Below are 24,554 nucleotides of genomic sequence, written 5' to 3'. Positions count from 1 at the left end.
GTGGCTAGCCTTTAATCCCAACACTCAGGAGACAAGCAGGTGGGTCCCTAAGCTCAAGGACAGTCAAGAGTGTACAGGTTCATGGTATTTCACTCCTCTGCAGAAATAGATCTTGCTTTTAGAATATGCAGCTGTTAAGTTCTATGCAGAATGGATAAAGGCCTATGCAGAATGGATAAAGCCTGGCTGACTTTTGCACCCATCATCTTCCTCCTGCCACTTCTCACCTTTGAGCATTTAACATGTCTCTCCATTTGCCATTGCTAAACCGCTTGCGAAGGAGAAGCTCCTCTAGCTCTTCCCTAGACCCAGTTCAGTCGGCTAATGAGCTTATCAAAGTCAATTTTCATTTTGCTGCAGTGTTTTCGACCGGTAGCTTTTGTTGTTGATGTTATTCTTATTTTCTGCTTTTCAAGAAAAGGTTTCTCCATAGCTATCCTGGAACTCTGTAGACTAGGCTGGCCTTAAATTCTCAAATGTCTTCCTGCCTCTGCTGCCCACATTCTAGCCTCTGGGATTACATCCTTTCACTACTCGGCAGCATTTATTTTGTTCTTAAGATTTGTTTTTCCCTACTTGGTTTGTTTTGTTCATTTGTTTTGATGTATTTGAACTTGCTACCTTTATTTGAGGATGAACCTAGATTTGTAATAACTCCTGCATTCATCTCCCAAATGCTGAAATATAGACTCGAACCACCACACATTGGGTTTGTTTGGTTTTGTTTTGCATGCCTGTCTGTCCTGTCCATTCCTGGTACTGAAAGAGTTCATCACCTTTTCTGGAACTGGAATTACAGATGGTTGTGAGTTGCCATGTGCTGCTGGGAATTACAGTCGTTCTTCTGAAGAGTAACCACAACTGTACTTAGCAGCTGAGCCTTGAACCCACAACAGAGGTTTTCTTGTTTGTCTTTTCTGGGGTTTTTTGTTTTTGTTTATTACTGTAATGACCTTATAAGGAACAAGATAATGCAGATGATTTGTTTGTGTGTTTGTTTGCTTAGACAGGGTTTCACTGTATGTCCTTGGCTGTCCTAGAATTTACTCTGTAGATAGTCTGGCCTTGAGCTCAGAGATCTGCCTGCTTTTGCACTGAGATTAAAGGTGTGCACTAACACCTCCTGGCCAGATGTCTCTTTAGCGGAATGACTTCCACACAAGTATTATGAATGTTTCTTCCTGTCATGTGAGGAATGTTATTGGTTTGGGGTTTGCTTTGGGGCGTTTTTGTTTTTAAGGTTTCTTTGTTTTTTTTTTCCTAAAGATCATGCTGTCTTTGGTAAACAAAAATAAATAATTGCCAAGTTTTAATTTATTGTGAGATTGGGGGCACACCATAGAGTACATGTGAGGATTAGAGAACAGCTTGCAGGGCTCTGCTCCTCTGCTCTCTTTCTACCAATTAGGTACAGGGATCAATGTCAGGTTGCCATAGATCTGAACTTGAAGTATCAGACCAAGGAAAGCAATTCCTCTGTGTGGTTCCAGAACACAATCCATCCTACCTATGGGTTTATAGGAGTTGAATCACTTTTTAATACCAGCGAGTTAGAATTGGCCATTCTTTTCTGGAGCTACCATAGCTTCGATTTCTGTCAGAGCCCCAAATTTCACAGCTAATGTCCACCACTGTCTCCAGCTACTGGCCCAGCACAGTCAGAACATTGATTGGTTTTCCAGTGCCTAATCCATTTAGCCCAAACTTCAGTGTACAGTCCTTTAGTAAAAGTTTTCTTAATGTTAATCACCAGATTTGGGAAACAACTGCTTAATGTGAGGTTTATATAAGGCGTCTGACAGTGAAAAAGGAAATAGCCAAAAAATAAATAACCGTGATGACCATTTCCTTTAGCACTTTTAGTAAAATATCAAAGGACTGTAGGAAGGCCAATGTTCTAGAAGTCTATTGTGAGATCAGAATCACAGGAAAGTGGGCAGATGCCAGATTAATAAAGTCAAAAAATAGTGAAAATAAGTCTTGTCCCAATAATAATTTTAAAAGTATATATAGTACCAACGTCCATTAAATAGACTAAAATTGCTATAAATGGTACCATACAATGGGGTCCTGTGCCAGGCTTAGCTATGTTGCTCAGTTTGTAGTATGTTTGCCTAGTATATATGAGACCTGGGGTTCAATCTGCACTGTTGCATACAGTCACCACTCTGTATAACCAGAATCCCATAAAATGACTGTGGTGGGACACACCTCTAATTTCAGAACTAACAATGTATAGGCAAGAATGTCAAAAGGAACTCAAGATAACCCTGGTATGCATAGCTATTTTGAAGCCAATCTGGTCTACATGAATATTTGCCTCAAGAAAAAGTTGGGCATATGCCTCATTTAGAACTTATTCTGTTCATTTGTTGACTTCGTAGGTTGACATTCTGTGTGCGTGCGTGTGCGTGTGTGTGTGTGTGTGTGTGTGTGTGTGTCTGTTAGTGGCAGACTGGCCTCAAACTTCCAAGCAGTGATATGACAGGATAGCAGCAGTCATGGAGTAGAGCAGATCTGACCTAGGAAACAAGCTGAGTTTGCTGCAGAGGGCAGAGCCAGAGGTGTGGATTTGGCCCTAGAGCCCCAGAGGGTTGAGAGTGGGTTGGACACATCAGGCATTGCCTTTCTTACCTTGTTGAAATGTTTTCTTAGCTTTGATTCTAAGCTCCCTTTTCTTTTGGAATAGAAGTAAGGCATACCAATGATTTTTTTTTCTTTTGCTAAAGCCACAGTTCTTAACCTTAAGAGATCTTGGGAGTGGGGGGGGAGCGCAAGCGAGCACAGGGTATAGTGTATAGAGCATGTGTTAATGTGTCAAGGTGCCACAGACCCAATATGCAGGTTGTTTGTTTTGTTTTTGTCAACTTGACAGAAGCCTAAACATATCAATAATAATTCTATAACATGAGCCTGTAGGCAAGCCTAGGTGAAAATCATTTTCTTCTAGATAAAAGGCTTAGAACAGGAAAAGGCAGCTGGGGCACTGACGCTGTCCTGGGCTAAAGTGGGGGAGAGGCAGAAGGGCTATTGCCCTTCTGGGGCTTTGAGAGTAGAAAGGATTAGTTGGAAGGGCCTGGAACTAGTGTGGGGCTCTAAACTGCTAGAGGTTTGAGTACACTGAGAACTAGGTGCTTATTCCGGAGCTTGGAGGACGGTAGGAGCACATAAAGAGTAATGACTTCCTGGCAAACAAGGTATTTCGGGAGGTTACTGAGAAATGCCGGCTGTTCACTGACTGGCTCAGAGTCCAGCCTGAGCTGACTGCAGGAAGGCTCAGACCTGACTTCCACTATAGAAGTTGAAAACAACCTGTCTGGATTGTTTGTAATTTTTCTGGACTATTGTGGGTCTGTATGGAGCCAAGAAAATAACTTCTTCCCAAGCAAAACTAATGAGGTGCTAGGCAGGGAGCGCTCAGCTTTCCCATCCTTCCTCGTCCTTTTAAGGTATTGTTTGTAGAGTCCAGCTCTTGGTGAGACACAGAAGTGGATAAGACACTCTTACTCTAAGTGGACCCAAGATTCTTTCCTTTCATGCAGCACCGCACTCCCAGTCTCCAGATGTATAGGTCTGTGTGCCATACCTGGGTCTTTCTCTAACGTCCTGGCAGTGTTCCGCACCCAGTAATCAAGGCAGCTGTTTGAACGTCCTTCCAAACTCCCTCCAGGGTCTGCAGAAAGTTGCTAAGAAATAGGATGCATCTGAGAGAGCCTCACCCTGAAACAGCCTGGCACCCATCAGATGCTCAAAGTTCCCATTGCCTAGAAGGGAGGAACTTTGCCGGGTGCCTGCTGTGGGGCACAGAAGATGGAACGTCCCTTCTGTGAGCTGTCTGAGGACACCCTAGAGTCCAGGGAGGAGCATCTCTCAGGGTTTAGCTTGTGTGTGTTTCCATGCCTCCGCAGAAGCCAGAGCGCTGATGGTCTGTGCCGAGGTTTGGTTTGCTTTGAGACAGGCCCTCACACCCTATAGATCAAGCTGAGGTTGGACTGGACTCATCCTAAGTCAGCACACCCCACACCACACCCCCAGGACCCAGATAGCACTCATCCCACTTGGGTGAGCCCTGGTACTGGCTCTGAAGAACTGTGTGGACTTGAGGAAGATCTCCGTGCTGTTTCTGCTTTTCTTCCCTGGGCTCTAGAAAGCCCTGGCCGTGCACCAAGGTGCACTTGGGCCGCCTGCGCCTTTGCTCTCCCTCCACATCCTGCTCCTTCCTTCCCTGGCGACAGGGCCTCTCTCTGAGGAGTGCTGAAAGCTTTGGTGTGCAGCTGGCTCTCCTCTGTGTGGAGGCTTCCCCTTTAAGAGAGGCAGGGAAGCTGCTCTGCTGAGTGCTGCTTGCAGTCAGCCTGGCTGGGGAGCTGGCAGCTGCAGCCCCTGCTCTGGCCTCTGCTGGTGTCTGCAGTGTCTCCTCAGAGGGTGCCCTCAGGCCCGGCTCTCCTCCCCGGATTGTACTCTGCACTTAGTTAGGCAGCAGTCATAAAAAGCCTCATTGCACACTCAGAAGGCCCGCCCCTCCCCCATCCCGCCAGGCCTATCTGTTCTTCCTGGGCAGAGACGGGACAAAGGAAGGCTTCATCATGCCTGCTCTGCCTCTGTCCCAGAGTGGGAAGCCTCCTCTAGAGAATTCTTTTTCAGGTTCTGCAAACACCTATGAAAAGTCTGTCTTAGGGTTCCCCAAACCACATACTGCTACAACCAAAATCATGGGTCACCTCAGTGTTCTGAGGTCAGGAACCACAGGCTAGCACCTATCTGTTGGGTGGAGATGCTGCATTTGAGTAGTGTGTTAGGGGATGGTGGGTGGGGCTGTTAGAGGATGGGGGGCAGTTATCCCCTAGAAACTGAGAGGTGGAGCTGGACAGTCAGGACATGAGGGATGTGGGCCTACCTAGGGGCTTACAGGCCAGCCCCAGTGATACCGGACCCTGTTGTCAGGAAGGAGAAGCCACCACGGAGAAAATGCTGTTTTCTTGTGCTCTCTGGTTTATGCAAAGATATTTGGAAATGGAGTTAAAAGATAAAAGAAATACTGTCTTTGCACATGTTCCTCCTCTTCCTCAGAGGAGCTGTGAGACAGGCTTTTTCCCTTTTGAGTTGGCCCTCCTAGTGAAGCAGTGTAGTCCCTGCACTGAGGGACAGACTGAAATCTGTGTAAAAAGCAGCCTTTGTGTCTTCCCAGAGCCTCGTGCTGAGCCTTCATTCTTTTCAGAGGTGATTCTCAGGAGTGAGTGTTCTAGGCCACCACTTGGGTGGGCTCAGAAGACAGAAGATTAAACAAAAACTTCTTTTTCTTATATCATACTTTGTGTGTTTGTAGGTAGGAAGGTAGGAAATCATGTCAATTGGTGGTCATTTCACTCTTTCTACCACGTCTGTCCTGGATATTGAATTCTAGTTATCTGGCTTTGTGGCAGGTCACAAGTCCCATTACCCACTGAGCCATCTTACTTGTCCCAAACCAAAAGGACATTTGAGCCTTAAAATTGAGCAAAATTTCCCCTGCTACATTTTGCACTTGCATGGGAGCTAGGATTTGAGTAGGAAACATCCCCATAACTTCATGTGTTCCAACATTCGGTCTGCAGTTGCTGCTGGTGTAGGGGAAGGTTGTGGGAAATCCTTGACAGCCCCGAGTTATTGCGTGTTGTTGACATGACACTGCCATGTCAAGGAGCATAGGCTCAGCCCCATGGGATGGCAAAGTCCCTTCCCCATCCCCATGCAGTGCAGAGGGATCCTAAATTCTTCCTTAGGAGTCTGAGTGCAAATGTTGGTGAGAGGGTGCATGAAACCACCGCATCTTTCTCCCCCTGAGTATTTATGGCCTGAAGACTGGTGCCCTACAGAGACTGCCTACTAAGACTAGATCAGCCCCTCCTTGATTAGCTCTATACCGTAATCCCTACCTTTTTTCACCAGGCAATAACCCACCACCCCATTGGACTCTATATAATAAAAGTGCTGTCCTTCCATATTGCTGTGGTTTCTCTATCAGAGCATCCAGTCCCCCAATTCCAGTTTGTCTGTGTGTCTGTTTGTCTATGTATTTCCTGACTTCCCCCAAGTCAGATCAACCCTAGAGGTTGCCATGTAAAGATGTGGCAGAAGGTTATGGGACCTTTTGGAGGTGGCATCTTTATAGAGGGGGCACAAATCACTTTGAGAGTGCTTTGAGGTTTTATAATCTGGCCCCATTTCCTGTTTTCTTTGTTTCCTGTGTTGGGAGGAACTGTGATTTGTTGGCTTCCTGTTAGCCAGGGCAAATTAGGTGCTCCTTTAGAAATGTCCGCTCGCGCAAAGCAATTAGGAGAGACTAAGAATGTTGAAGCACAAAAGGAAGACACTGTGAAGCCATGGAGAAGACAGCCGTCTATAAGTCTGAAGAAGGTTCTCTCCTCTAAGGGCATCCAAGGACCCAAACTTTCTCGTGCTTTCGCCTCAAATGACTGGCCTACAGATCTATGAAAAGAAATGTTACTTGGCAGATCAGTTTGTAGCTTCAATAGTGTTTGGGTTAAAAAAAATTCAGGAAGCAAGAGAGCAGTAGTGGTGTCTGCCTCTGATCCCAGCAATCCAGAGACAGGCAAGACAGACCTCTTGTCTATAGAGTGAGTTCCATGACAGCCAGGGCTATACAGAACAACTCAAGAAACAACAAATCAGAGAGTTCTTTCCTCCACACTAATTTCTAGAGCTAACTTCCTGAACCATCTTCTTGGCCATCTACTGTGTGGGGGTGGTCAGCTTCTTTGTTGGCCAGCTAGGGGCTCCCATACTCACAGGAGTTTTCTGACCAAGGCATGGCCCAGATGGAGAAGGAGTCACTTCTGTGACGTCACTAAGAAGGAGCATGAAGGCAGTACTCTGTTCCACAATGTGTAGGAGCCGTCTTAAAAAGAGTGCAGTAAAACTCTGGGTTCTATGCTTAAAAACCTTTGAGAAGAGCATAAAACTGGTCTTTTCTGCATGGTGGGACCTAGACTTCTGTCTCACACAGAGCTCCATCTTTATGGCTTCCCGGATATTCATGTCTTAGGTTAGGAAAAGTCAAGGAAATGGCAAAAGGGATTGGAGAGAGGCCTTAATAGTTGAGAGCACTGGTTTTAGAGGACCTAGTTTCAATTCTTGGCGCCCCCACGGCAGCTAATAAGCATTTACAACTCCAGTACTTAGGGATCAGATGACCTTTCTTCTGGCCTCAGCTGACACTTGTATGCATGTGGTGCACAGAATACATGCACATAAAATATCTGAACACATTGGAGGGGGCGGGGAAAGGAAGGCTATCATGGTACCAACCTCCATAGGCATCCTGGTTTCCAGGCTTACTCTCCCTCAATAGCTTTCCTTCACGAATGATGCTCTGGAGGTATCCTATCTCCTGGTGAGATGGTCAGTTTTCCTGTAGGGTTTTTGTCTTCCTTCCCCTACATGACTAGGGTGAGCTGAGAGGCAAGGCTCAGGCGAGGATGAGGACTTCATTTGGCACTTCAGAGTAACTATTCAAATGGGAAAGTAGAAACCCTAAAACACTCAGTGACTTCAGGATGCCAAGCAAGAGTATTTAGAACGTTGTAGCTCTAAATCATTGAGCATTTTGGATGTCAGCCACCAGCCCAACCAAAACCCACAGATGTTAGGGTCTGATAACAGTCCTCTCAAGAAGGAGTCTACTGAGGGCAGGTCAAGGGTGAATGGCAGAGGTGGTGGGTGTTAGGTTTCTGGGGCAACTTAAAGACAGGAAGCAGGGAAAGAGACCTATCTGACCCCAGCAGATGGGATAATTTATTTTAAATATTGAAGGGCAGAGGTGGGAAAGGGGTGTCTTCAAAAGAGCAAGGTCTACTTGAGTTGATAATAGGTTTGAGGAGAACAACTACTGGGTCTATAGCAGTTGCAAGCCTGAAGTTTCTCCCTCCAGGAGTTGTTTATCCATACAAGGCTGTTTTCTCTTTAGAAACTCCTTTGGCCCTGCCTCTTAGGATGGGAGTCATACTGGACCACCGAGTTTGGCAAAGGGAAGGGGTAGAGTTTCAATATCAAGTCTTGGTCAGGGACTAGCAACGTCTATTCAAAGTTTATTAACAGTGAGTTTCAAGGCAGGAAGGAGTTCCCTGGTGGCAGCAAGTCTGGTACAAATGATAGACTCTCTAAAGCAAGAATGAATTCCCTGTTTGAAGTAAGGGCTGAGTCTTTCAGAGCAGGAGCAGTGGAAACTCAAGATAGGGGCGTGCAGCATGGTGTCTCGAGCAGGTCTCAGGAGCCTCCAGCTGCTGGTTGAGACGGAGTCTAAAGTCTTCCGAAGAGCATCTAGGAGTCCAGCACTAGAAAAAGCCACTGTTGAGAGCTACACTTGGAGGCAGATTGCAGCTGGGCTCCTGAAAAAACTGATTGTATAAGCTCAGGCTGGCTTATTGGCTGTCTGTCTGTCTGTCTGTCTGTCTCTCTCTCTCTCTCTCTGTCTCTCTCTCTGTCTCTGTCTCTCTCTCTCTCTCTCTCTCTCTCTCTCTGTGTGTGTGTGTGTGTGTGTGTGTGTGTCTCTGTGTCTGTGTCTGTGTCTGTGTAATGTAGGGTAGAATAAGGTCCAATGAGGAGAGGAGAGAAAAATGGCAGTCAGCCCAGGAAGTGAAAGATCAGAGTGGGCTTTCAATCTAGGCCCCTGTATCTCCTCTCTCCTCTCTCCCTCCTCTGTGTTGCAAGAGAAGGAAGTGTGGGAGGAGAGAGGAGGTGAAAGCTGGATTTTCACATCTGTTCCCACTTTGGATTGCCAAAACCAGTAGTGGTTGGCGGGTTGGGGGTGTGGGTGGATCTCTGGCTACCCACTGTAAGCTCCAGTCTTCTGCTGGCTCTAAACATCTAGGCTGTCAACACAGTCTGTTGCAGGCTCTCTTCCAGAGGAGGCTCGAAGTCTCACCTCCACGAAGTCCCATACGTTACTGGGCGCCCCTCCTACACTTATCATTAGCATCGGAACTTATTCCTGAGCCTCTTCCTCCAGCACAGGCAGGTTTTTAGTCACCCCCAGTCCTCTAAACCTGGAACTAAGTGGGAATAATAAGAATTTTTTTTAGGACTGAGCATGTAGCTCAGCTAGTAGAGGGCTAGCTTGCACAAAGTCCTGGGTTTCACCCCTAGCAATGCGTAACCTGGGTGTGGTGATGTGTGTGTGTAATCTGAGAAGGGGGAAGGAGAAGCATCAGAAGTTCGTGTTCATTCTTGACTCCACACATAGTTCAATGTGAGTGCCTGGGATACATGAGATCCTGCCTTAGAATAAAACTCGAGAGGGGGGGGGGAGAGGGAAGGAGGGAGGGAGGGAAGGAGGGAAGGAGGGAGGGAGGGAGGGAGAGAGAGAGAGAGAGAGAGAGAGAGAGAGAGAGAGAGAGAGAGAGAGAGAATGTGCACAAAACAAGCAACAGAAATAAAAGATGAAAGCCACTTGTCCTGTGATGGCTCGTTATAGTAGCCCTGGTCAATAGCTCCTGTTTAGGAGATAGTAGAGATTTAATGTGTTTGGAAACCTGACAAGGAAAGAGCCAGGCATCTAACCTGTTCTCCTAAAGACACTAGATCTCAGGTTAAAGGAGGTGTACAATTCATTTAGGACACATATACACATGGTAGGGAGGGGCTGGGGATAAATCACCACTAAAACTCAAAATTCTAAAATATATTGGACTTAAAATGTGTTGCCACTTTTCCTGGGCAGAGATGAACACACCTCAGTTCATTCCAGGTAGGGCACTGACGACAACAACAGAGCAGAGATGCAGCCCATCCAAGTCTACCTTGGTGTTACATCGGGTGGGGCGGGCTTAACAGGTGACAGGTCGCTGAAGCTGTATCTCGGGACTCTGCAGAACTCGCACATGATTTTGGCAATAAATCTGAGGCTCACAGTTTTTATCATTTTGGGGATGAGTCTTATGAACCTTTTAATTTCTGATCTTACTGTGTTTTGTGAACCACCCTCTTCCCTCTCGAACAAAATGTTTCATTCAATTCTGAGGAATAAAATGTTACAACGTACTGTTCAGTGTGCCAGATAAATCCCACTGGAAGACATCCTTAATCTAATGCCATACTTCCTTAAGTTTCTGAAGAAGGGTAGATGTCATGGAAATCATATGCAAATGAGAGGAGGGTGGCTCAGGGCTTTGTCTGCAGCACCGCAATGTCTGCAGCGGAATCCACAGCACTCACCTGGAGAGGAGAGCGCTCTGTAAGCCCAGCACTAGGCTATGGAACTGGGGAGGGGGGGGCACAGGGGGATCCTGGAGCTCAGCAGCCAGCCTAGATGAATCAGCGAGAGACGCAAGACTCAAAAACTCAAATAATAGGAATAAGGTGGGGCTAGTTGAGGAAGACACCCACACAAACGTACATAGGTTAGTGACTACGGAAAGCTGGTACTTTCGGGGGCAGACTCCCTATTAATGTACCTTAAAAGTGTGCTTCCCTTTACTTTCTGCTAAAGCCCTGCGGTGCAAGATCACCATGGCCATAGGCATTTCTGTCCATCCCTGGGATCTCTCATATGCTCTGAGACTTTTGAGCTACACAGCAATAATGTATCTACTGTCTTTTCCTTCGAAATTATAATCTTAAACTGAGCTAAGTCTGGAATGCATTCCTAAACTCAGCATGCTTAGGAATCAGCACACCTCTTTATGACTATATGTGGCCCCGTGAGTTGAATCTGCATACTTCTGTTGTCTGAGGAGAGCATCATATTAGAAACGAGTCCCTTGTTCTCTTTGCCTACTGCATGGAGGTAATATTTATCCACTCTTTTGTGTCTTGGCTGTGCTTATTTTGACTTTGCCTTCACCAAAATGTGAACTATTGTGTTTGATTATACACCACACACACACACACACACACACACACACACACACACACACACACAGGCTGTTACATAACAGTTACTACAAATTGATATAGTCCATCTTGGAGGGAAGCTCAATAAGACTCAAGGAGTTCAAAGGGGAGGCTCCTTAGACTCAGGAAGTCCCTGAAAACTCCCCAGATGCACCATGGCCCTCCCTCCCCAAGCTCATTTATAAAAGTAATAAAGACTGCTGAGGGGCATTCGTGGGTCAGCCGAGCTGCCTGGAAGAGGCGGAGAGCAGCCAGTCTTTGATCTTCTCTAACCTGTCAAGCATCGATGCAGTGAGCCCTAGCATCCCAGCTTTCAGGAGCTCTCATCCATGCTGGGGTGGGCTTTAGTAGCAGCTGCCATTGAGTCGGGCCTGATCCTGTAAGTAATCCTTCACCCATACTCCTGTGAGTAAGCTCAATAAAACCCTTTGCTTCCGCAGGTAGGACTTTTTTTTTTTTTTTTTTTTTAGTTTTTTTTTTCCGGAGCTGGGGATCGAACCCAGGGCCTTGTGCCTGCTAGGCAAGCGCTCTACCGCTGAGCTAAATCCCCAACCCTTCAGCAGGTAGGACTTTAGTGGTATCTGTACTTTGTGTTGGGTAATAATCCGGGGTGAATAAACATTTGTTCATATCTTCCCAGGAACAGTGTTAATACACATGCTCATGAATGTGCACATGTGTGTGTGTGTGTGTGTGTGTGTGTACAGAGCTGTTTGCGTTTACTAAACAGGTAGGTAGAAAGGATGTGTTATGTACTTTTGGACATGGAAATGGCCTGAAAGGCTGCTGACATGAGGGCTGAACAAAACTGACTGGGTATGTCTGTGAGGGTCATAAGAATTGTTGATGACGTGTGAATGGAACTGGTAATAGTATTGACTGCTATCACTACCTCAGCCAATACAAAGCCTTAAGGTTATAATAGAGATGTCCTTTAATTCACAGTTGTTGGGAAATGCATGGGTAAGCTTTAAAGAGCAGATGCATTGATCTTTCTAAGTAGAAGCGGTGGGACAATCACCCCTTTATCTGCTTACATTTTATGTAATAACTTTAACCCTTACAATCCCTACTTTAACTGATTCGGGATTTTTTTTTCTTTCTCTCTGTTTTAGACATTTTCTTACTGTGTAGTCCTGAGTGGCCTGGAAGTTGCTGTCTACACAAGCTGACCTTAAACTCACAGCGATCTGTTTCAGCCTCCTAACTGTTGGGATTGGAGGCGTGAGCCACGTGCCTGACCTGGATTATTTTATGAAGCCATTTTATAAGTGCCAAGGACTTATGCCTACTTTTATTATTCATGTGAGAACATTTATGTGCCATTTAAACATTTTACTACATTAATGTTATAACTTTGGAAATTCTAGTCAAGGAAAGAGCTACAGGTCAGGGTTTCAAGCACATAATTTTCTATACATTATATTTAGTTACAACTTAAAGATGGGGGTTGGGGATTTAGCTCAGTGGTAGAGCACTTGCCGAGCAAGCACAAGGCCCTGGGTTCGGTCCTCAGCTCCAGGAAAAAAAAAAAAAAGACAATAACAACTTAAAGATGAGAGGCAGCAAAATAGCTATATACTTCAAGAGTGTCCGAGGACAAATATAATTTAAGCGAAGACGTGATTAGTCCTGTGACTTTCGTCAATTGGAACAGCTTCTCATTTGTTATTTAAGTTATAACATACATTGTAAAGACACAAAACCCAGGGAAGACCCAGAATAAAGCTTGGTGGTGGAGACCTTTCCTAGCATTCACAACTCCCAGCATGGTGTAAAATAGAAATTAAAAAAAAATGAAAAGAAAAAGAAATCAACTGTGCCCTGTTTCTTACTCTGTGGTTTGTTAATAAATTAATAAGTAACCTGATGTTCCTATTGTTTGTCCATCCTGGTGTTTACTCAGTAGTTAAAGTTCAAAGTTCTCTTTCTTTACCTGTAGACTAGAAGCTGCTTTAAGCTGCACTTAGTTTTTTAATTCTTTACTTGTTTAAGGTCTGAAGTTTCCATTTCTGGCTGTGTTTCTAAGCAGGACCAGAGCCTTCAGAAGTAGCTCTCCCAAAAGAGAATAACGGGCCCCACTCCGTCCTTTTTGACTTATGTTTTCTGTGAATTTTTTTTCTTCTCTTCCTTCGGATGTTTACCAACCACATTCCTATGATTCTAGGTGACCCCACTTAAGTGCTGACCTCTCTCTTTGATTCCAGTCTACCATCTTCTCAGTCAGTGAGGCCTCCTCTGGAAAGTTCCCTAAGAGCTTGCACGCTTCTTTGAGACAGACCCACTAGTTCAAGGAAGCAGCATCGCTTGCAAGTTCTCCTGAGCACTTGGCAGAGTCCAGGGGCCCTGCACAGGCATTGTCCATGTCTGGAGCTGGCCAATCGCTCCAGAAGTCCCTAGGAGCACTCTTTCTATATGCCTAGTTTGGAAGACAACGAGTCTGGGGAAAGGTAAACGCCAGTAAGAAGCAGGCATGGTAGCTCCTGCTTGTAATCCTAATATTCAGAAGACAGAGGATTATGGCAAAATCAATGCCATCTTTGGCTACATAGTAATTTTCTGGTCAGTGGGGCCTCCATGAGGTATGGTTAACAGATTTTAATGGTGTCTCTTTGCATATATACACACATTAAAAATCAGGGCCTTTCTATGGAAAGTGTGCTTTGTCCCTTCAAGGGGACAGTTGCAACTGGAAGGCTGAACAGAGCAAGTAAGAAAGTCTATTCTTTAAGATTCAAGATAACACAAGGATTAAATGTGAAGATTGCAATGTGTAACCATATGGGGACCCCACTGTGGGTAACCTGATGGATGTTCGCCCAGGTCCAGTTGAGCAATAGTTAACATTCAAACTATCTGTATCTCATGTATGCGGTACATTCAGAAAACTCAACTGTTACTTTTCATTTTGTATGTTTCTTTCCTTTTTGTTTTGGGGTGGCAGCAGTTTCAAGATAGGATTTTTCTGTGTAGCTCTGGATGTCCTGAAACTTGCTGTATAGGAGAGACTGGTCTCCAACTCACAGAGATCCACCTGCCTCTGCCTCCTGAGTGATGGGAGTATTTTTAATAAGGTGTGTGCCACCACCAACCAACACCTTTTTTAAAAAACATCTTGAAGCTTCACAAATTCTTTTCTAATTTAGTATTCAAAACATGAATTTCCAGTTGAATACAATTATATACTTTTCTAAAAATTACGTTATATGTTGAGGCAGGAGTTAGCTCATAGTAGGCCATAAGAAAAAGAGCCTACTGTGAAAACTATAAGTTATTCTGTATGTTACAGAACAAATGGATATTAAGGATAAAAGGCAATGTAAGGGTTCAAATAGCAAATCTAGAAGCACCAAGAAGAGACAAAGACATTTACAACTGGCTATGAGATAGCCGAATAGTGGAGAACAGAGAGAGGGGCTCTAAGAAGCAAGGCCACTGACGAAGGCTGGCTAGCTCTTCTGAGACCTTTCCCCTTCGGGAAGCAAGAACAGGCTAGTGAATGTTACAGATTATATAACTACTTTTAATACATCATCTCTAATGTAACTAATTATAATAGACTAATTTGTAAATAAGGATGGCTTCTAACAACCCCCTAGCCTTTGAGGAAAGAGACCCCAGACCATCCAGTAGTAAACAAAGAGATAACCAGAAACACTGCAGCTGCTTTTGTGGCCACTGGGATAACAAAGAAAACATGATTAGCAGCGGTGGAACACCTGTAAGTCAGAGAGCTTATATAATTAACTCAAGATGCCTGCAAAGTCACGAGATGCTGACCAAGTGACAAACAGCTAACAGATAGTCAACTAAGTCATGATCATTGTTGGTGCATAAGTATTTACATGAACATATGCTTTCTGTAATCTGTGGAACTAGAAGTGTAAATTTGGGATTACATAGTAATTCTTTTTTTTTTTTTTTACAAACCTCCTGATTCCTCACCTCTGTGGTCCTCGTGACCACAACACTGGATAGCTGGCTCCCAGAGACCCAGAAGGAATCCCAAGGAACCAAGAACATCTTGAGTGAAAAGGAGCAGGTAGAGATGTCTGGTTGCTACAGGAGGAATTTGAGGTAGGGAAATAACTGAGTGGGAGAACAAATAGATCGATTTGCTGCCACTGAGCAAATGGATAGTCTTCCATTTGTGCCTTCTTTAAGACATTCAGGGACTCTCTTCTGTACATAGAGATCTTTGCTTCTCAAACCATGGCTGAAGAAAATAGAGACTTAAAATTTTGATTATCCAATGCATGATCGCTTAGTCAGTTCCTTCCGTTGAGAATTTGTTCCTCTCAAAGCCTTGACCTAATATCTCTCCTTGAGCTCTTGTGAGGAGTACTAGGTGTGATCTGGCTTTTATAGCACGTAGTTTTATCTCAGTTAAGAGTAGGCTTGCTCCTGTGTTTGACCATTTTCTGAAGAACATGCAGACTCTAGTTCGTTTCTCTCTCTCTCTCTCTCTCTCTCTCTCTCTCTCTCTCTCTCTCTCTCTGGAGATAGGGTTTCTCTGTGTAGCCCTGGTTGTCTTGGAACTCACTCTGTAGACCAGGTTGACCTCAAGTGCTGGGATCAAAGGCAGACACAACCTCTACCTGGCCTCTATTTCGTTCCGTGGCTATGAAACCATTTCTTCTGCTGAAATGCTATAGTAGAAAGTACTGTCTAGTCATTTCTGGGTATCTCCATCCAATTTGGGAAGAAGACCTAGACTCTAGAGGGAGGAAAGACCAAGGTTTCCGAGTGCCTTTCTGATGGTGTTAGAAGCCCGGGACCTGATGACCCTGCTGCTTGTTCTTTTGCTCTATTACTCCTGCTTGCTGCATACTTAATAAAGTTAACCATTCCGAATCCAAAGCACAGCTATTATGGATACAACATTTAAGGAGCTGGGCAGTGCTGGTGCACACCTTTAATCCCAGCACTCAGGAAGCAGAGGCAGTCAGATCTCTGTGAGTTTGAGGCCAGCCTGGTCTACAGAGTGAGTTACAGGACAGCCAGAGGTACACAGAGAGACCCTGTCTCAAAAAACAAAAAGTGAAACAAAAAACTTAAGGGTAAGTAAGAATGAAGTTTATAGGAAGGAATAAAAGTTGAAAATGTAGAGAACCTCGAACAGCTAGGGCAGGCTTTATTTCCTACCAGAGGTATAGCATCTCAAGTTCTGATCATGTGGTCAAGGGACAGGACCCAGTCACTCAGTGACCCACAGTTCAAGAAAACAGTGTACATGGGGTTTTCTAAAAAAAAAAAAAAGCTGGGGTTTTTCTAGCTAAGGCTACTGAGGGGGAAGGAGATTTCATTACTGGCTGAATGAGCAAGTTAGCTGTTTTCCTTAGACAAGCCTTTTTTTGAATCTGCTGTGTCTGATGTCTCTCTGTAACCACTGGGTGTCTGGGGTCAAGATCAGCTGCCTTTCTTCTGCAAACCCCAAATAGCCGGCTTCCTGGAACTTAAAGCTCAGTTTTGTGGTCTTATCTTTTGGGAAGTGGGAGGTACTTTATTCTAGACCCTTTATATATAAAAGAGAGGGGGCATACTTCTCTGACTAATTCCTGCTGGTGGATGGAGAATTAGTCCAGGTTATTTGGGGGGGGGGTGCTGGAGTCATTCTAAGAAAAGTATTGTTTTGACTTCATCTTATATGATGACTGACAACACTAAGAGGAGCCAAGAGGGGCCTCAGGAAAATTTCTTTTTTTTTTTTTTGGTTCTTTTTTTCGGAGCTGAGGACCAAACCCAGGGCCTTGCGCTTCCTAGGCAAGCGCTCTACCACTGAGCTAAATCCCCAACCCAGGAAAATTTCTAAAAGACAAGGTAAAGATGTAAATGTGAGGATAAGGAGAAAGGATAAAAAGAATGATCAGTAGGAGGAGGAACCAGGATGGACGAATACCAAGAGCCCACGCAGAGGAAGAGACTCTTTTCTTTCTTTCTTTCTTTGTTTCTTTCTTTCTTTGTTTCTTTCTTTCTTTCTTTCTTTCTTTCTTTCTTTCTTTCTTTCTTTTCTAATGCCTGGTCTCTTAAGTCTCTGAACCATGATCAGAACTGATTTTGATCTGTTGGTATAGAAACAATATTGTTCCTGTAGGAGAGAGGACAAATTCTTCCATGAGTATCAGTCAAGAAGAGGACCAGACCTCACAAAGCGGTAAAAGTTGATTTTGAACGGCATCAATCTGACCCGAAACTTCTTTAAGAAATTGAGTTAGCCAGTTTAGAACACTAGGCCCAAGTAATAAACCAAGAATGACCCAGAGGAAAGTCCTGGGTAAAGGTATTGCTCAGATTCTTCAACAAGGACAGACTGTAAGTCACTAAAACAACGAAACAATTGCCCAGAGTACCTGTCATTTTCTGCTATAGCAAGGTAACATAGTTTTGTGCCTGGCTCCAATTCCCGGGCGTTGTGACAGCTATGGAAAGTATTATTGCCAACAGTGCCATGTATCCAAAGGGGAGAAGGGGGCACTGTGATCCCCATCTCCAAATGTCCCCTGGGGAATTTTCTGGAAGGTGATCCAGAGGGGCTGGTCTGGATGAACTTCTACAGTGCAGGTCTCGCAGGTGATGTTGTTTTCTTTAACCAGGTATGTTGGATCCATGAGACGACACATGAACCTTAGTATTAGAATGAGTATCCATAGTTCAGTCTGCTGTTCCAACTGATCCTATGGTATATGTATATAGGTACCTGTATTGACTGGTATATATGACCTTACAGTAGAAATTTAGTGTTATATTTATTTAGAAAATCCCTAGGGATTCTTGGTAGAATCAGGTATTAGCTTCTCATCCCTGGGAATAACTTTGCTGCAAGGAAGAGAACTGGGGACCATGATAAAGGGCACAGCCAATAGCATTAGTATGCAGGTCCCATAACAGATGATTGGCTTAGGTTCAAGGTCCTTCTGTTTATATCTTCATCAGATGCCTGTTTTTGAGACATTGAGTGTAGAGTAATTGCTACTTACCTTTCCATTGCTCAAGACATTTAGGATGTGTGTACAGACTCCAGGATTCTCCCATGGGCAGGAGAGTCCATTCTCTTGTAATGTGAGACATCATAAGCAATCCATGTTCCTTGTAGAAAAGGAGATGCTGGGGCTGGAGAGATGACTCAGTGGTTAAGAGCATTAACTGCTCTTCCAGAGGTCCTGAGTTCAATTCCCAGTAACCACTTGGTGGCTCACAACCATCTGTAATGGGATCTGATGCCCTCTTCTCCTGTGCATGAAGACAGCTACAATGTACTTGTATAAATAAAATAAATAAATCTTTTTTTAAAAAAAGAAAGAAAAGAAAAGGAGATGCTTCTCTGACCTTGCCTACATACCTGGAGACAGAACTAATAGACTCTACCAGATCTTATTTGTCCATGTGCCTTTATTCTGTGTTGGCGCTTAGCATGCAGCTTACTCTGAGGACGTCTATGTTCATCCAAGGGAAAAGAATCTAGAGATGTCCTGCCAAACATGTATACCAACCAATCATTTTTTGGAATGTTATGTGAATTTTACCCTGTTTTGTTTCTGAATAATTCTTCATAACCAGACATTAATTTTACAGGGTTTTTTGTTTGTTTAAAATACCTTGGTTTTAAATATTATTTTATATTAGAAATTTTAAGCTTTTTTTTCCAAATTTACTTTGATTTACCTGGTTTAGGCTTAACTTTGACACCATACACAAAAGACTATAAAAAAAATGGAACATATAAACTGGCCTCTTCCTCAATCTTGTTTTCATAACTAAATTAAATTTATATTTAGCATGACTATAAACACAGTTCTAGGCATATTAAAGATTTGTCGTCGTCGTTGTTGTTCTTGCTGTTTTTCAAGACTGTATAGTTCTGGGTGTCCTGAAACTCACTCTGTAGACCAAGCTAACTTCGAACTCAGAGATCTGCCTGCCTCTGTTGTCCAAGTGCTGGGATTAAAGGCATGCGCCATCATGTCCAGCATGTCTATGGACTCTCAATCCAAGGTTCTACCTTCCTAAGAAGGGAGGGCCTGCTCAGAGACAAAGGAAACAATTTAGCTAGAGTACCAGAAACTTCCATGTGAAATCTATGTGAGTGCTGATCTAATCACACCCTCATATGGCATAAGGTGATGTATATGGACTCTGTCCAGGATCTTCTTCATCTGGAGTTATGGTGACCAACCAGTAGCCAAGAAAAGCCCCTATGGAGCTTTCCGAGAGTTTTCATGATAGGAAGAAAGAAAAAGGAGGTTAAGCCTCTAAACACAAAACAAGATGTGGGGAAACCGGGTCCTTCTTCTAGCAAAAGGAATGGGAGTTGAGACACTTTTGACCTGTCATGTGGGTGCTGGGAATTAAGCCTAAGTCCTCTGGAAGAACAGCTGGTGCTCTTAAACTGGTCCATCTCTTCAGCCTTGTCACATATATCACTATTATCACTATTATTATTGGAGCTCTCATCACTAGAAAGACATCTCATAACTAGAAAGACATCAGCTTGGGCTAAGTATAGAGTTGGGGCCCAGAAATTGATGCAATTGATCTGTTGCTCTATATCACTGAGCCCTCTCCATCAGAGGCATCTGCTTCCTTTTGTTCAAGCATCATCTTCCCATGACTGGAGCGTGTGTGCCAGAGGCCTATCTGAGAGGTTATTCTTATTGCTCGCATGTCTTTTATCTTCCCCCTTGCTCAGAAGTTGGATCCTGACCCCATCAGGCATTCATACGAATGTGGTGCACAGACATATATGAACACAAAACACCCTTACATGTAAACTGTATTAAACATTTTTTAAGTCGACCATACATAGTAAGAAAGTTACAAAAGATTTGAGTGTGGATTTATTGGGAAAAGAAATTGGGGTTGGGGATTTAGCTCAGTGGTAGAGCGCTTACCTAGGAAGCGCAAGGCCCTGGGTTCGGTCCCCAGCTCCGAAAAAAAGAACCAAAAAAAAAAAAAAAAGAAATTACTTTTCTGGCTAACTTTGGGGCTACATATTTCTCTCCATCCTACCTAGAACATAAGTCTTTGTCATATACGAATGGAATTACAGGGTTAGGATATGAAAATTTGTGGCTCTTCCTATACTTTCCTTTCTACCTTTTCTTGTTTTCAGAAATTATTCCTTCACTTCAAGCTCACTGACTCTTGTGCTGGAATGAAACTTTTTCCTAACTCTCAGACTAAAAGCAAACAAACAAGGAAACAGTTAAAGTCCAAGTAGAGAAATGGCTTTCTTACCCTATGGAAAAGAACTTTCTTGGATTGACAAATATATGTGTCCTTGCCACACCCACTCCAGTGGAGTCTGTGTGACCTGAAGCTCTTGTGCTTCGTTTCTATCCAGAACAGAGGCCTGTGCCTGGAATGGCTCGGCCTCCTGGAGGTCCTGGCCGTCTCCCTACAAATAGATGATGACCAGGGTCTATGCCTGTGGTGGAGGTGCCTTCTGTGTTCTAGCCTTGGTGATCTTAGCAATTTTAAGCCTGTCAGCAATATCTGATTTTAAGAATATAGCAGTGTGGGAAGATGGTCATGTACCTTTAGATGTCTCAGGAACTGAAAGTTCAGAGACGGAACCGTCTCACACCACCATGATCCTGATGAACTCAACAGCTGCGATGAATACAAATGCTATATCCATTAGCTCCCAGTAAATAGGAGAGAAATTAATTGCAGTTACTAACAACATGACTGTTCCAGAAAAGCCTTTCCCCCCTTTTAGATAAGTTTTATTTAACATGATTCAAAACAGTAACGATTCTTTTAAAAAGATCATAGACAAGTTCCAACAAGTTGAACAAACTTATCAAGAGTTAACTATGGGGCTGGGGATTTAGCTCAGTGGTAGAGCGCTTACCTAGGAAGCGCAAGGCCCTGGGTTCGGTCCCCAGCTCCGAAAAAAAGAAAAGAAAAAAAAAAGAGTTAACTATGGTTACAAAAGTTTCCTTACTATTCTGAGGGGCCATAAATATAGAGTTTAAAATTATTAAAACAAAGGTAAATGATGAATACATACCTGGTGCCCACAAATCTGACAGTATAACTACAGTTTTCTAAACTATTGTTTGAGGCTAAAAATTCTTTCCTAGATTGTACGTTCTGCTTTCCTCCTTGCAAGAGACATTTGGTAGGGTGATGAATAAGAGCTGGATGACAGCCAATTATGATTTACCTGTTCTAACTGCTTAAATCTATGCCAAAAAGTAAAGCTTTTTGCAGCAGCACACACCTCAAGTTTGTGTCTGTCTGTCACACCAAATCTGTTCTCTACCTGAAATCCAAGCCTTGGTCCCTCTGCTGACACACTCCCCTGGGTGGTCTGCGACATGTACTGAATTTTCCTCCCATGGATCTCCTCCATACCATAAGTTTGGTGATATATGACACTCTATACTGCCAAGGGACAGTCCCACTAAAGGACCCCAAGCCTCGAGGCACATCCCTTAGAAAAATCTGAATAGTGAAGGGCAGTGTTCCCGGAAGCTGTAAGGACCCTCTGTATAACTTCCCAGGATTCGTTCATTCATCACTGGAATATGTGGCCTACATGTCTATGAGCTTTATTTGGGAAATGAAGAGAGACCCTGGGGACATTTTTCTGTTGTTTAGTTACTCAATGTAGCCCTACCTCTAAACTAGAGATTACTAAGGAACACCCAAAAAGGTACAAATAGTTCCAAGTTTTAAGATTTAAAACAGACAATAGGGGTTGAAACTGGGTGTTTCAAGATGAGTATCTGGTTGGAATGGATCAAATGTTCTGTCACTATTCAGACACTATTGTCATTCTTCTGTGGCAGGGAGGCCAGAAGTTTAAGGGATCTCATTCTTGCTCAGGTGACACCAGACACCTGAGGAATGAGCTACAGGGTTGTCCCCTTCCAAGATGAGATGGCTTAGGGAAACCTGTCTTCTAAATCCATGTCCCTTTTCTTTCCAACCATGGAGAGACTGAGCCAAAGACTGTCTCCTCACTCGTTAACCTTCCTTGATAGGAAGCAATTACATCTCCTGTCTTCTAAGATGGGCAGATGAGCTGGAATTCTCGCAAAATGCATCTGAATGTAAGAACCTCTCTGCCTTTGAGGAGATGGGACACCACACTAGCCTGAGCATTGTCAGAGGACACATATGGTGAACCATAACTTAAAAATCTTGCCAACCAAGCGGAGCAGAACCTACACTATGGTTCAATTGGCTATCCCTTTCACTACCACACATTGTCAGTGTACCAAGGCCAACCTCAATGATTTCATCCAAAACAGCAATGTCATTGACCCTCATGTTTCTATAGATTCCACTGGAGCTCAGGGGGATTCTATAGTTTCTACTGGAGTTCAAGAGGGGCTAATAATCAGTTTAATACTAGAAACCAAATTGCAATAGGATTTGGATCAGTAATCTACCATAAATAAAAATGTAGAATGGATAAAGGATGCATGCATTCTAAACTCAACAAAGATTTTTAAATTACACACGGATACCTATACCTCTTAAAAGTATAGCAGATCATCCAGAGGTCACCAGTGAAATGGCATGGTAAATTGGCTAGCCCTCACTATGATGCAATCACATAAAGGGGAATATGTGTGATGCAGGTAGTCAAATTGTACTTCATTTCTGAAAAGAAAACTTCTGAGAGTTTTCTTCATACAAAGATTCTTCAGGGACTACCAACTATACTCATAGGTTAACTGAAATTATGACAGGGGAAAGGTTCCTCCATCTTGTCTCAATTGGAACCATCTTTGGTTTACCTGTAACTGACTTCCCTACTTTTCTACCCCCACCACGGTAAGTACTATGGGAAAGTCTCCAAACTTGTTCCAGAAATTCAGGGTCAAAATCCCAGCTTACTGCATATTGTTGGTTCTGCTAACCTGCTTGTTTTACCTTTCCCCTGACAACCAAGATGTAGTTTTCCTAGTCTTTGCCTTTAAAAGTTTCCTATAAAATGCATTTGAGGCTGCTTTTCTCTCCAGGCAATTTCTAGATGACTTAATACAAACTTTCAATTCATACTTTGGTCATATAAATGGTTTTTGGGTGTCTACCTATCAACAATGGAAGTTCCACTGAGATCCCTTTGAGAATCTCACCAGTTTGACCACCACAGGCTATGGACCACAGTGCCTGCAGACTCTCCCCTAGGGGGTACAAAACCTGAAACTTTCCAGGGCTCTGGGAGAGAAGATCTCAGTGCATCCTACATTCCTGTCTAAAGTTCCTTCAGTAAGAATCATCTAGTCTGTCACCTACTGAGGTAAGTCTGGTTAAAGTGCCTTCTGTTCAGGACATAAAGGAGAGGCCAGCTACAGCCACTGATCCAGTGTCCAGACTCCGTGTGAGACACAACTGGATTCTCCTGTTCTATTAAGGTATGTGAGTTTGTGGTGGCTACCCCTTGTTGTCTTTATTGTGTGTCTCTTTCTATATGTTTCTGTCTGTTCTATTTACCTAGTGGATTTCTCCGGTGTGAGAACCACCCAACCCCACACCACCTCTGATTAAGACTGTGCTGTCTTGTTAGGGATCTGAATCCTTAGGCTCTATCAGGTTGCCCAGAGAAAACAAAAAACTCCCAGAGTGTTCCTTTGTTGCTTGATTCTTACTCAGTCAGTCCCAGTCCCTGTGTGGAGGCATCTAAGTGGAATTCTAACAGGGTGGGAGAAAGTTCCCCAAGCCTCTCATTCCCTCTGTTCCCTACCATCTGCTGTAAGCAGTCCCAGGTAAGAGGAAAGTGCCACAGGGCTGTGCAGGGGTGGGGTTGGGGTGAGGGTGGCCCCTGCCTTCCACTTTCATGATTTATGTCTTTTCTTTTCTTTTTTCTTTTTTTCTTTCTTTTCTTTTTTTTTTTTTTTTTTGTATAGAATAGAATTTATTCAGGGTATGCGGAGGGGAGTTAAGAGGGTAGTAGGGCAGAGAGAGAGAGAGAGAGAGTAGAGTAGAAAAGGAGAGGAGTAGAGGGGTAGAGGCCGGCCATGAGCATGTGGAAAGAAGTGGGGAGGGGAATGGGGAGAGAAGGAACAAAGGGGAAAGAGGGGAAGAGCAAGAGAGCAAGAGCCGATTTACGTTTTTTCAATCAACGATTTGATAATTAGAGAACTCGAAAGCTATCATTCTCTGAAAAGGAATAGAAAAAAGTTCCCAAGTCAGATGGGGCTACTGATGCCAGACAATACAGAACGCAAAGGATATATTTCCCTTCTGTCCAACACCAAATAGACTTTAAACACTTTTAAATAGTTTGTCCAAGAAACAAAAGATATTACACAGCCCCACCCCCCGTCAAAAAGCTGAGGTGACTACTGCTAGTCTAATGAAAAAAGCCCACACATTTAACTCTGAGCCAAGACCTTAAAACAGCAACTCACACAGCTGAGGTCCTCCTCCGGGGACCACCAGAATTCCGATTGTCTAACGCCAGTGTGATCTAGTACCAGACCCTATTCCTGGACTACCCTTGAGTCTGGATTCAGAGACCTACTACCATCAACCCTAATACCCTCTTCCCTGGTGATGACTATGCTGTTCATCCATGAATGTCTTGAGATGACATCCCCTTGAAAGATCTCAATACAGAGCTCTACTGTGATAGGACCAGCTTCATTTAAGATGAAACTAGTCATTACAGGCCTTCCAGTTCTCCATAAAGCTTTTCATCAGACTGA

General features: G+C 43.8%; 1 long non-coding RNA gene across 3 annotated transcripts in view; it reads right to left on the bottom strand.

The window, feature by feature from the left end:
• Positions 1-24,554, bottom strand: part of Jpx (JPX transcript, XIST activator) — a 153,725-nt gene that overhangs the window by 81,879 nt on the left and 47,292 nt on the right. The window contains exon 4 of one of the 3 annotated variants that reach the window (XR_597649.4): positions 11,332-24,006. The exons of the other annotated variants lie outside the window; for them this stretch is intronic. This is a non-coding gene — a long non-coding RNA (JPX transcript, XIST activator). Of the gene's footprint in view, positions 1-11,331; positions 24,007-24,554 lie in introns of those variants that run through there. 3 annotated transcript variants of the gene reach the window in all.

This window comes from Rattus norvegicus, chromosome X (assembly GCF_036323735.1).
Source record: "Rattus norvegicus strain BN/NHsdMcwi chromosome X, GRCr8, whole genome shotgun sequence".
Classification (NCBI taxonomy): Eukaryota; Metazoa; Chordata; class Mammalia; order Rodentia; family Muridae; genus Rattus; species Rattus norvegicus.
Note: the sequence above shows the minus strand (reverse complement) of the source record. Positions and strands in the feature narration are given on the sequence as shown.